The 12,126-nt window shown below is 36.9% G+C and overlaps 1 pseudogene; it reads right to left on the bottom strand.

Moving 5' to 3' along the window:
- Positions 1-12,126, bottom strand: part of LOC125081304 (uncharacterized) — a 45,206-nt pseudogene that overhangs the window by 13,464 nt on the left and 19,616 nt on the right.

Genomic DNA, 12,126 nt, shown 5'->3' with positions numbered 1-12,126 from the left:
TTTGGGCTTCTAGGAGCAGAAGTAATCTAGAATTGGAGATTGTGCATATTTATCAGTGTGGATTATTGCATAGAAATTTTCTTGAGATTCATGAATTACCTCATGCTCATCCAACCCATTCTCTGATCAACTTATACTATCAGACTATCAGGGGAATATTCGTGAGGTAGCGAGTGCTCTAACAGCCTTTAATGCTTGACCTGTGTGCATTTTTTGTTTTTGTTTTGTTTTATCTTGGTTTTTTGATTTTGGCTTTTTCTGCCTCTGAGATCCCTTTTAGCAGTAGCTTTTATCTACATGAAACAAGACAATTATCTGTACCCTAGTGTATGTGTAGTGTATGTGTATCTAAGAGAAGTTACTGTGTCTTGTCCATAAGAAGGCTTTGTGTGTGCCACCAGTAATTCTCCTGGAACCTTGCTGAGGTTTCTGTCCAGGGAACTGTGGTCTGAAAGTTTAGGGGCTTGGCTCCATGTAGACCACCTGCCACTTCAGCAGGGCTCTAGGCAGATATCTCAGATCAATAGGACTCCAGACAAATGTGCCACCTCACTGGGGTATAGGCATAACTATCTGCCAGCCCAAGCTGACTCACCCTGTAGAAAAGCCAATTAGATCAGGAGCATAAAAGCAAGGAGAGCAGAGCTTAGAATGAAGTAGAACTCACCTAGAGCCCTTGAGAATGGTGAGAAAGACAATGAACTCATAGGCCTCACAGTTATCACCCCTGTGTTTCTCCTTATCTCTGAATGCCGAGAAGTCCACTTTGGATACTGTTGCTGCCACCAAATCTGTGGCTACCACCGAATCTGTTAGCAAAAATTCAACCAAGTAAATGTTAAAGACCAATGGCTATATTAATCAATCCAATTATGAGTGGGGCAACAGGCCATCTAGCAAGTAGAGGGTAGCTCCAAAGGACTACAGAAAGAAGGAAGTGAGGAAGTGAGCAGGGAGTGTGGAAAATGAAATTATTAGCAAAGATGCATTGTGTAAGTTAAGATCGCCCTTCTAAGCAGAATGGAATCAGGAAACATCATAGAGCTAACCAGGAAATTCCTATGGTCACTTGTTAAAGGTCACTGCTCTGGGGGTTTGAAATTGCACATGAGTTAGGTAATAAGTCTCAGTTTAGTTACGTGGGACCTTAAGCTAAGTGTTGCCATTTGGACCTGTGGTTTTCTTTTTAAAAGACCCAGGAAGACCGAGACTGACTTCAGAAACTTAGACTTGTCTGTAGAAAGCTCCTCATACACCTTGTTATGTGTTTGCTCCCCATGGCTTAAAAAGGGGCTTGTGACCCACAGGGAAAAGTACAAACAAAAGTTCCTTCTTATGGGCCCTTTGGGGCTTTGGTCTGTGACATTAATGCTCAGGACTTGACTTCTCAGTCTAGTGAGTTATACTGATCAAAGCCTGGCCCAGACACATTCAGCTGCCTGCCCACACTATCTAAATATGTCTAGTGTCTGCACCAGTGGGGCTCCTTTTGGACACTACGTCTGAATCACAAGTGAATATGAGTGATTAGGAAAAGGATATTTGCTTTATGGTAGTGATTCTCCTTGGGACAGTAGTTAGTCCTTCATCCCTTAGTGGACGGGCACTCACGAGGATGGCAATAGATGTCTACTGAGAAGATTTACCAATGGTAAGAAATACATTCACTGTGTAGAATGGAAGAATGTTTATAGACATTAGCCTCACCCAATCTTTAATTATCAAATTTCACCTTAGAGTGGTACATACAATTGAAATCTGAGAAGCCCAAGACCATACTAAAACCTCAGCAGCCAAATTACTATTTTTTTAAACTGTGATCTGGTTCTATCAAATGAACAACATTTTGTAACTTATAATTCATTGTTGATGGGTTATACTTTGTGTAGAGCAAGAATGAAGTGAGAGGGACTTTGCTGAGTGGAACATTCATGAAAGATGTATAATTGTTCTTACTTCCTGATCAAGTAAGATCATCAAAGTGGACTCTCTTTTGACCATTTATTTTGTGGGAGGTCGGCAAGGGCTTTCACGTGTATTGCTTCCTTTAATCATAAATGACTCTAAAAAACAACATTGTAACCTTCATATTTTGGATGATGAAATTGAGGCTAAATGAATTCTTCCTCTTCTTTTTCTCTGTATGTTCAAAGCCTATACTATTTCAATTCTATAGGGAAACAGCAGGACAGTGATGCTACCATTAAAGGTAACAGGATAAAGAAAGATTTCTATTTGTTTATTTTCCATTAATACTTGACAGAAAAGTTGGGACATTCCCTTTGAAACAAAGGGTTCAGGTTATATGCCTACTTATATGCACATACCTTTGTTTACTGAAGGAAAAAGAATTTCTTCATCAACTCTTCCTTTATTATTCTTGTGTTTGATGATACATTTGTATTCTTTAACCATTGACGCTCCAGTCACGGTCAGCCAGCTGAATTTCATGTATGTGTCCTTAGTCTTTATGGTGTTTCCCTGTTGGGATTTCAGAATTTTTTTTGTCATCCTTTTCTTTCCAATCTATCTTGATAACATCAGGGAAAAAATCCTCAGGAAGACAAAGATATGTTCCAGCCTTAAGGGCTTTTATTTCAGCAATTGAAGGAAGAAATACTGTGGGCTTGGTGGAAATGTCTTCATTAGGATTTTTATCTGTGGGAGAAAATGGAAGAGCAATTAAAAATATGTTAGAGAAACACAAATATTTTGTGGTTTGGAAATACCTAACATATAGTAAAAGGAAGGAAAACTTGCTATAGAACTAGTATTTGCCATGGCCTTTCACCCACAGTGGGTTTTGAATTATTAATTCTTCTTAGTTTCCATGGGAAAAGAAGTCCTAGAGATTATGTTACTTACTCAGAGTCATAGCTATTAAGTGACAGAACCTGGCTTAAGACGTGGAATTTTTTTGGAACAATACATAGCAACTTGTATGAATGGGAATATATTTCCATATGTATATGACATATATCAAATTGAACTTTAAATATGGATCTCATGACTACTTCTGATACTGGAATTCTTTTCCTTGATTTCTGACTTTATAGACTATTTCACTTTCACATCTGAATCACTCTAGGACTTTGAGTAGGGAAGTATTAAAGTTGCACCTCCAAATTATTTACAAGGCCTTGAATTTAGAAGCAATGTTGCAATATTTCCAAAATTTTGCTCAAAAAAATTTACTGATTATTTCCAGAAATGTCCTTATATTAACTGTATCAAGTAATGCATTGATCACAACTTTGTTTCCTTTAGGAAATGTGTGCTAAAAGCACATTTTAGGGTGGAATTTCAAATGAAGTTGAAGTTTGACTAAGAAGACACCATAATTTGACTCTTAGTATCTCCCCACTGAATTTGAATCTGCCTGCTGAATTTGTAGTATTCCACAATTTTATTTGATTTCATCCTCTGAATATAATTATATGTAACCATTGTTACGTTAATAGTTTTGGTTCTAAGTTTTCTACAGTTGTAATGTCAAAATATCAGAGTTTTCAAGGACATGCTATTTGAATGCTGAAATTTTCCTTACTTATATATTTATGTTAATTTAGTGATTGAAATTATAAATAGTAGAACCCTTTCCAATTTGTTTTCCAAGTGAAACACAGATGTTTTATTCATTTTCTCTGTGGACTAGTTTAGAGTTAGAATAATAATCTAATGGGAAACTTCCTAAGCAAACCAGAATTGGATTTCACCTTTGAGAAGAAAAGAATAAAATTAATTTCTTTCTTTCTTTCTTTCTTTCTTTCTTTCTTTCTTTCTTTCTTTCTTTCTTTATTGTTTTTTTCAGTGTTCCAAGATTCATTGTTTATGCACCACACCCAGTACTCCATGCAATATGTGCCCTCCTTAAAAATTCTTGAGAATTTGTGCTTGTGCAGCAAAGCTCCTGATTTTTATACTAAATTCATAAACAAGCAATGACGAGTTATTTACTCATGCTATAATGAAACATATCATAATGTACTTGTTTTAACTTTGTATATATTGCTCTAGAATAGATAGCATTTTATTGATTATAATAGTAAGACACTATTATTTCTCCAACCATGTACTACTTTGTCTGTAAGAAGCGTGTTATATAAAACAAGACTAAATTTTCACAGTACATGATGTTTACACAATTTTAGCCTCTCGTCAATAGATTAAAGAATCCACTTTTCATCTTATGAAGCTTGGTTTTCTCATAGAAATCATTCTGATTTGTCATAATAAAGAACTTGAGGGGCGCCTGGGTGGCTCAGTGGGTTGAAGCCTCTGCCTTTGGCTCTCTGCTCAGCAGGGAGCCTGCTTCCTCCTCTCTCTCTGCCTGCCTCTCTGCCTACCTGTGATCTCTGTCTGTCAAATAAATAAATAAAATCTTTAAAAAAATAAATAAAAAATAAAAAATATAATAAAGAACTTGAAAATCAAAGGATGAATTTGGGAAATTTCTGGATGGTAAGACAGTATGCTTACCTCCTGTCCCTTTTCCATAGGTAGATGCATGAATTTTCATTCTTTTCCATTCTTTTCACAGAATGAATCTTGAACTTCCATATTTTTCTCAATGTGATAGTTAGCTGAGCATTAAATAGTGCACTTGATTAGTATGCTTAGTGCCTATATTTTGGGTAATTCTGTTACATGTTTTACTTTCAACATTCTTTTTAAAATTTATTAAGGTTTTTTTTAATGGCCAAAATCATTTTCATGATGCATAAAATAGAAACCAGTTTACAAAATAAATAAATTTGCCCAATACATTTATATATATTCATAATCAAAAAAGTTTTGAAGTTAATTGCCTGAACTGTATATATTTTATTAAAGAAACAAGATGAATTATATACAAATTAAACAAATGCAACCACATTTTCAATTAAGTGTGATATTTCAAATTTGCATATGGGTATTGATTCAAAGTTTTTCTATTTTATTCTTATTTTTCTTTTGTTAAATAATCATAGTTATTTCATATGCAAATATGAATTTCAAATTTATGAATTTCTAAGTATATTTAAAAGTAATAACTGTATCTCTAACTGTATTTCTAAGTACATTCTAACTATATTTTCAATCTTTAATTGTTTTTCTACTAAATATGAGTACTAAGTCCAAACTTGTATGTGTTAGAGATGATATCAATTAAGATAAAGGACTAAGATTTAAAATACATGGGGGGATAGGTTAGCCCGGTGATGGGTATTAAGGAGGGAATGTACTGCATAGAGCACTGGGTGTTATACACAAACAATGAATCCTAGAACACTGCATCAAAAATTAGTGATGTACTGTATGGTGACTATATGACATAATAAAAAAAAAGAGAAGAAAAAAATTTAAAAATAAAAATAAAAATTGAGAATTATAAACCTTCCCCCCCCAAAATAAAATACATAAAGAAAATAAAAAAATTTTAAAAATAAAACACATTTTAATTTCATTTTTGTTTCCAATTTTGGAAAAAGTCCACTGAGAAGAAATGAACACTTCTAAATTCGAGATTTTTGTATATCTGTGGACAGTAAGGTAATTTTCCATTGGAGCAGTTAGAAATAAAGCCAAATCCTCTGAAGAATTTCTGCTCTGTCAGTATGATTGGCTACAAACCACTTTCCATACTGGATACAATTCTCCCCTTAGGTTTGAAATGGAGCAACACCTACACAGCAACTACGGTGCTTTAGACATTGAGCCGGGCACTTTATTCAGTCTCATTCAAATTTCTTATGACCCCTACTGGATACATACTGTTATCCCATTTTATGAATTAGGAACTGGAGGCCAGGGTATAATCACCCAAGTTCACATAAGCAACAAGTGTTGGAGCCAGATCTCCAGGTCAGCCTGGGTCCAAAACCAGGCTTTCTGACAACACCCTTTCACCATCTGGAAAGGAAACATGTCAACTCACACAAGTTATCTGTCATGATCAACTTTGTTTTGGGGCCAAACACTTTCATGACAATTATCCATGTTTTACATGAGCATGGGATTTTTTTTTTAAGGGTTTATTATTTATTTGAGAGAGAGAGAAAGCACAAGCAGAAGGTGGGGGGAGATGCAGGAGGAGAAGCAGACTCTCCGCTCAACAGGGAGCCTGATGTTGGCCTTGATTCTAGGACCCCAAGACCATGACCAGAGCCACAGGCAAGACATTCAGCTGACTGAGCCACCCAGGCACCCTGGTGTATGAGCATGTTCTGCAAGTTGACACAGACACAGAGTCAGATCCTATTACAATGTTTGCACCATGCTGACCTCTACTGTAAATATTGGTATTAAAATCTTTCATAAGATTTCCACATCTAAACATGATGTGAAAATGAGATATTATAGTATCATTACTATTATTATTAGCAATTTGTGATGATTGTGTCTTCCAACATGACATCTTAATCTGGGGACCAAATCTTCCCTTACTAATGAGAATACAGTATTTGGGGGTAATGATTAGATCTATGCTAATCACGCATAGGGACTTATTCTTTTGCTTGCACCCCACTTTGTTCTACTATGTCTAGAATTCACTGAGTCATCATCACTGAAAATTGGCCCTTGACACAGCAATCAATAGGCATTGACTTGTCTTGTTTTATCTACTGCACTTCCAGTGTAAAGAAAATCAAAGAGAACATTGGCCAAAGCCTAGTAATGTATGGTCAATTTATGGAATTGCTTCATCTGTGTTCTTCAATACAAATGGTGTTTTTCTCACCAACAGCACAATCTATGTGCATTCCAAGCTCTCACCAGAAATTTTTACCTTACACTGACTTCTTTCCAGATCATGCCAAAAATTTGGCTTGAAACTCCTACAGTGAAAATTCAGGGTGGAATGACTAGAACAACGGCTGGTTGTCTGGTCTTGCAAGCCTCCTACTGTCATGGTAGATCACTAGACTTTTAAGTGTCCTGAACCAACTTAACTATGAAAAAACAAACTGTAAACAAACAAAAAAGAGAGAGAGAGAAATTTGTGTGAATACCTGATCTATAAAGATGCACCATAAAGAACTGTGCTTTCTCTTCAAAAGTTGAAATGGTAGAAAAGCAGCTATAAGCCCTCAGAGAGCCTTCATGCATATTTTTCATTCACTCCTTTCAGGGAAAAGCTCACAGTCTTGTGTTGTTTTGTGTTCCTCTCAAGTGATTCTCTACCTTCAGATGTTGGTTTCTCACATGTTGGTTTCTCAGACTGTAAAGAATGCAAGAATCCTGTAAGACCCTTGTGCAGAGGAGTCAAGATGGCAGAGAAGTAGCAGGCTGAGACCACACCAGGTAGCAGGAGAGCAGCGAGATAGCTTATCAATCCATTGCAAACACCTACAAATCCAACAGGAGATTGAAGAGAGGAAGAGCAACAATTCTAGAAACAGAAAATCAACCACTTTCTGAAAGGTAAGACTGGGGGAGAAGTGAATACAAAGCGACAGGAAGATAGAACGCGGGGGGAAGGGCCAGCTCCCAGCAAAGGGCGGAGCAACAGAGCACAAAGTCAGGACTTTTAAAAGTCTGCTCCACTGAGGGACATTGCTCCAGAGGCTAAACCGGGGTGAAGCCCATGTGGGGTCAGCGTGGCCTCAGGTCCTGCGGGATCACAGTAGGATTGGGGGTGTCTGAGTGTTGCAGAGCTCCCAGGTATTAAAGTGGGGGAAGCCAGCTACAGAGACAGAGCTGAGGAGTGAGCTCTCAACTCGGGGTTACCTTGAAATGTAATCTGTGGCACAGGCAACTGCTCTGTGAGTGGGGTCCCCACAAGATCCCTGGGAGACACCCTCTGAAAGAGCTCAGGGGTCTGCGGGTTTCGGAGAATCCAGGTGGAGCTGTGTGCCAGAGACAGAGATGCTTGGTCACAGACTGGGTGAGCTCGGAGCATGGCTGGAGGCCAGGGAGACTGGACTGATTGAGCGCTTTTCTCCAAGCAGGCCAGAGGCCAGAAAAACTGGAGCAATTGAGTGCTTTATTCTGAGGACACACTGAGGAGTGGGGCCCTGAGCTCTCGGCTCCTCCAGGCCAGAGATTGGGTGGCCACCATTTTCATTCCCATCCTCTGGAACAAAATCTCCCAAAAGTGAACCTGAGCAGATTACTTAGCCTGGCCCCTGGTAAGGGTGGTGCAATTCTGCCTCAGGCAAAGACACTTGAGAATCACTACAACAGGTCCCTCCCCCAGAAGATCAACAAGAAATCCAGCCAGGACCAAGTTCACTTACCAAGGAGAACAGCGGAATTCCAGAGGAGAAAGCAAATCATGGAATTCATGGCTTTCTCCCCATGATTCTTTAGTCTTGCACTTAATTAATTTTATTTTATTTTATTTTTTCTTCTGCTTAATTTTTTTTAACTTTTACCCTTTCCTCTTTTAGAGTTTTTTTAACTAGTTTATCTTAACAATACCTTTTATTAAAAAAAATAATCTTTTTTGAACCTTCATTCTTATAGTCATATTTAATCCCTCATTGTATCTAACTTTATTTTTTGTATACACATAGGGGTTTTTCTTCTAAAAAATTTGGGGTGAAACTTCTTCTAATAGAACAAAATAGGCCCTAAATCTAGCACTGGGCTTGTTCTAGACTCCAGCCCAAGCAAATTCTCTCCACTTTCTTTTTCTTTATTCCCCCAACTAACTTTATTTATCAACTCCTTTTTGAAAAATTAAAAAAAAATTTTCCTCTTTATAGGCATATTCCATCACTTCATTGTGTTTACCCTTATATATGTTTTTCATTCTTTAAAATTTTGGGAGGTAGTTTCTTCTAACAGACCAAAATATTCCCAAAATTAAGTGGGTGACCCTGTTCTAGTCACCAGTCTAATATATATATATATATGTACACACACATATATACATACATATATATATATATATATATATATATATATACACACACATATATATATGTATATATATTCTCTTATTTATATTTTTTCCTTATTTGTTTTCTTTTTGTAATTTTTTTTCTCTGAACTTCTTTTTATCCCCCTTTTCCCCCCAACGATTTGGGGTCTTTTCTGATTTGGTTAAAGCACATTTTCCTGGGGACTCTGCCACTCTTTTAGTATTTTATTTACTCCTTCATATATTCTTATCTAGAGAAAATGACAAGACGAAAAAACTCACCACAAAAAAAAAAAAAAAAGAAAAAGAGGCAGTACCAAAGGCTAGGGACCTAATCAATACGGACATTGGTAATATGTCAAATCTAGAGTTAAGAATGACAATTCTCAAGGTTCTAGCCGGGCTTGAAAAAGGCATGGAAGATATTAGAGAAACCCTCTCCAGAGAGATAAAAGCCCTTTCTGGAGAAATAAAAGAACTAAAATCTAACCAAGTTGAAATAAAAAAAGCTATTAATGAGGTGCAATAAAAAATGGAGGCTCTTACTACTAGGATAAATGAGGCAGAAGAAGGAATTAGTGATATACAAGACCAAATGACAGAGAATAAAAAAGTTGAGCAAAAGAGAGACAAACAACTACTGGACCACGAGGGGAGAATTCGAGAAATAAGTGACACCATAAGATGAAACATTAGAATAATTGGGATTCCAGAATGAGAAGAAAGAGAGAGGGGAGCAGAAGGTGTATTGGAGAAAATTATTGTAGAGAATTTCCCTAATATGGCAAAGGGAACAGCATCACATACCAGGAGGCGCAGAGAACCCCCCTCAAAATCAATAAGAATAGGTCCACACCCCATCACCTAATAGTAAAATTTACAAGTCTTAGTGACAAAGAGAAAATCCTGAAAGCAGCCCAGGAAAAGAAGTTTGTAACATACACTGGTAAAAATATTAGATTGGCAGTGGACTTATCCACAGAGATCTGGCAGGCCAGAAAGAATTGGCATGATATATTCAGAGAACTAAACAAGAAAAACATGCAGCCAAGAATACTATATCCAGGTAGGCTATCATTGAAAATAGAAGGAGAGATAAAAAGAGAGAGAAAACAAGAGTGATAAAAAGCTTCCAGGAAAACAAAAACTGAAAGAAGTTGCAAACACCAAACCAGCTCTACAGGAAATATTGAAAGGGGTCCTTGAAGCAAAGAGAGACCTTACAAGTGTAGAACAGAAAGGAACAGAGACAATATACAGTAACAGTCACCTTACAGGCAATACAATGGCACTAAACTCATATATCTCAATAGTTACCCTGAATGTTAATGGGCTAAATGCTCCAATCAAAAGACACAGGGTATCAGAATGGATAAAAAAACAAGATCCATCAATATGTTGCCTACAAGAAACTCATTTTAGATTCGAAGACACCTCCAGATTTAAAGTGAGGGGGTGGAAAATAATTTACCATGCTAATGGACATCAGAAGAAAGCTGGGGTGGCAATCCTTATATCAGACCAATTAGATTTCAAGCGAAAGAATATAATAAGAGATGAGGAAGGGCACTATATCATACTCAAAGGGTCTGTCCAATACGAAGATCTAAAAATTTTAAATATCTATGCCCCTAATGTGGAAGCAGCCAATTATGCAAACCAATTAATAACAAAATCAAAGTAACATAGACAATAATACAATAATAGTAGGGAATTTAACACTCCCCTCACTGAAATGGACAAATCATCCAAGCAAAAGATCAACAAGGAAATAAAGGCCTTAAATGACACACTGGACCAGATGGATGTCATAGATATATTCAGAACATTTCATCCCAAAGCAACAGAACACACATTCTTCTCTATTGCCCATGGAACATTCTCCAGAATAGATCACATCCTGGGTCATAAATCAGGTCTCAACCAGTATCAAAAGATTGGGATCATTCCCTGCATATTTTCAGACCACAATGCTCTTATGCTAGAACTCAATCACAAGAGGAAATTTGGAAAGAACCCAAATACATGGAGACTAAACAGCATCCTTCTAAAGAATGAATGGGTCAACCAGGAAATTAAAGAAGAATTGAAAAAATTCATGGAAAAAAATGATAATGAAAACACAACAGTTCAAAATCTGTGGGACACAACAAAGGCAGTCCTGAGAGGAAAATATATAGTGGTACAAGCCTTTCTCAAGAAACAAGAAAGGTCTCAGGTACACAACCTAACCCTACACCTAAAGGAGCTGGAGAAAGAACAAGAAAGAAACCCTAAACCCAGCAGGAGAAGAGAAATCATAAAGATCAGAGCAGAAATCAATGAAATAGAAACCAAAAAAAAACAATAGAACAAATCAATGAAACTAGGAGCTGGTTCTTTGAAAGAATTAATAAGATTGATAAGCCCCTGGCCAGACTTATCAAAAAGAAAAGAGAAAGGACCCAAATAAATAAAATCATGAATGAAAGAGGAGAGATCACAACTAACACCAAAGAAACACAAACAATCATAAAAACATATTGTGAACAACTATACATCAGCAAATTTGACAATCTGGAAGAAATGGATGCATTTCTAAAGACATATAAACTACCACAACTGAACCAGAAAGAAATAGAAAACCTGAACAGACCCATAACCAGTAAGGAGATTGAAACAGTCATCAAAAATCTCCAAACAAACAAGAGCCCAGGGCCAGACAGCTTCCCAGGGGAATTCTACCAAACATTTAAAGAAGAATTAATTCCTATTCTCCTGAAACTGTTCCAAAAAATAGAAATGGAAGGAAAACTTCCAAACTCATTTTATGAAGCCAGCATCATCTTGATCCCAAAACCAGACAAGGATCCCATCAAAAAAGAGAACTACAGACCAATATCCTTGATGAACACAGATGCAAAAATTCTCACCAAAATGCTAGCCAATAGGATCCAACTGTACATAAAAAGGATTATTCACCACGACCAAGTGGGATTTATTCCAGGGCTGCAATGTTGGTTCAACATCTGCAAATCAATCAATGTGATACAATACATTAATAACAAAAAGAACAAGAACCATATGATACTCTCAATAGATGCTGAAAAAGCATTTGACAAAGTACAGCATCCCTTCCTGATCAAAACTCTTCAAAGTGTAAGGATAGAGGGCACATACCTCAATATTATCAAAGCCATCTATGAAAAACCCACCGCAAATATCATTCTCAATGGAGAAAAACTGAAAGCTTTTCCGCTAAGGTCAGGAACACGGCAGGGATGTCCATTATCACCACT

This window comes from Lutra lutra, chromosome 11 (genome assembly GCF_902655055.1).
Source record: "Lutra lutra chromosome 11, mLutLut1.2, whole genome shotgun sequence".
In the NCBI taxonomy this organism is placed as follows: domain Eukaryota; kingdom Metazoa; phylum Chordata; class Mammalia; order Carnivora; family Mustelidae; genus Lutra; species Lutra lutra.
This window is presented reverse-complemented; position numbering and strand designations above follow the sequence as displayed.